Genomic DNA, 2,204 nt, shown 5'->3' on the forward strand with positions numbered 1-2,204 from the left:
GTGCTCAATTCATTCGCAAAACCCAAGATAAGTCACATAGATTCTCTTAGGCTAGGAATGTCTCAATGAACAGCCAGTGGGCAGCCAGGGCCTTGCACATCGCTCTAAGTAGGTGAGGGTTCTCAGACAGTAAACCATTGGCTAAACCATGAGACTGGGGAGTACATACAGACCAAAGTTTCTTTAGACTCTGATATCAAATCAACAATAAACAGCACCAGGGAAAATGACTTTGTGTATTTGTCTCCAGAGGCAACCAGCCTGCTTTAATGTCTGAAGTTAGCGGTCTGTATAAAGGCTGTCTTTGTGACTGAGAATCCTATGTACATCTTCCGGTCAGCCTCTAGTCATCTTCCCGACGATTCACAGTTATGTGTGTTCAACAAGTATAAAATACACCACCAAAGGGCTGTGGAAAGAACCCCACAGACGTTCTTATTAAGGAGGCAAGTAGGGACACTTGAGAAAGGTGTGGACAAGAACAAACAGTCATCCACAGCCAATAACCCCACTGCTTTGCCAAGTGGAGCTCCCCAAGTGGGTCATGTTGTTCAACACTAGTTGTCACTGCTGGACATTCCCACGGTCCTCTGCATAGCTCCAATCATTACTTCGATGTTTATTCAAAGAGTATGGTAGCCCAGGACCATGTGTATAATAGCATTCAAAGCAAAAACTCTGATGCTATCTTAGGATTTTATAAGGGGGAAAAAGATACAAAATGCTCCATTACTTTAGGAACATACTATTGTAATGGAATAATGTATTATGCCATTAAGAGGAGACTAAATTATGTTTGATACATTTATTTCATAATCCTATTAAGTGGCTAATATGTGAACACATAGTTACTTTGGGAAATGTCATCTTATACCATACCACAGGTCAGGTAAAAAGCCTATTTTCTCTTATGCTTTCAATAAAAAGATCACTCTATAGGTTATTAAAAATAACTTCTCAAAGACCCACAGGAATATGGTTCTTTCAGTAATTTGTGGAAACCAAGAGTTATCAAAAGTATTTTATCAGTATATTTTTGTTTTATGAATTTTCCTTCTTAAGAGATGGACTTTTTTTTGCTTATAGGATAAGCATTTTCCACAAGGAATTATTTTCCTCAGAACACAAAAAACAAAAGCGATTTTTCGAAATCTCCCATTTGTGTAACTTAAAACAATTTAAGCTGGAAAAACTCAACCTGATTTCGGTATACACAAATATAAAAAAAATGTGGCTTATTAAAGTGTGTTTCTCATACTCATGACTGTAGGTCAATAGCTAAAATTAAGATTTTAAAATAGCATCTGTTAAATATTAACTTTATTTCAAAATCCTGTTAAAGATAACTACCTACACAGAAAACCAAATCTGAAATCCCTCTCTCCTTGACACATAGAGCTTAGCATCTTTCTTTTTTAAGACAAATGCCCAATGTATTTCTATTCATATATGTCTGCAAAGGGAGGCTCTCTATGCATCCTATCTTTCAAAAGACAAGCCTGTTATGTGCCTATGCCTCTGTATTTTTTCTGATTTATTTGTTTCTTTATTTTCTAAATAATTGCCAATCATGTTCTTTAAAGAATAAGTCATATTGGCTTCTACATTTACCTCACTCAGAGGTGTGATATGCCAATGTACTGAGCCGGGTCCTTTCTCTAGATGATGAATCAAGCTGAAGGAGAGAAAGTGATTACTGCCCTCCCTTTCCCAGTCTTTCCTATTCTCTTATAAACAGGCCATCAGTCAACAGACAGTACTAAAGGCTAGTGTGCTTATGTAGAGGAAGTTCTTGATTCTGCCGTCCCTGCTACACACTTGATTTTTCTAGCCAGCTCGCCTGTGACCCAAGCATTCTAAATGTACAAAGTATCAGTCCCATAGTTTGCTGGGTTGTGGAGAATCATAATAAATTTTATATTAGAACCGATGGAATGCAGTTGGAGGAGACCTACAATAATTCATATAAAGCTTACTTTAATATTAATCCAGTATTTCTAGTGTATTGATTTTATCATTTCCTATGGAATATGGACTATAGCTACATATTGTTTTACTCCCCTAGAATTATTTCTGAGGTGGCAGAGAAAACTTTAAGATTCTGAATGGTGCCGGGCGGTGGTGGCGCACGCCTTTAATCCCAGCACTTGGGAGGCAGAGGCAGGCAGATCTCTGTGAGTTCGAGACCAGCCTGGTCTACAAGA

This window comes from Microtus ochrogaster, chromosome 10 (assembly GCF_000317375.1).
Source record: "Microtus ochrogaster isolate Prairie Vole_2 chromosome 10, MicOch1.0, whole genome shotgun sequence".
NCBI classification, from domain to species: Eukaryota; Metazoa; Chordata; class Mammalia; order Rodentia; family Cricetidae; genus Microtus; species Microtus ochrogaster.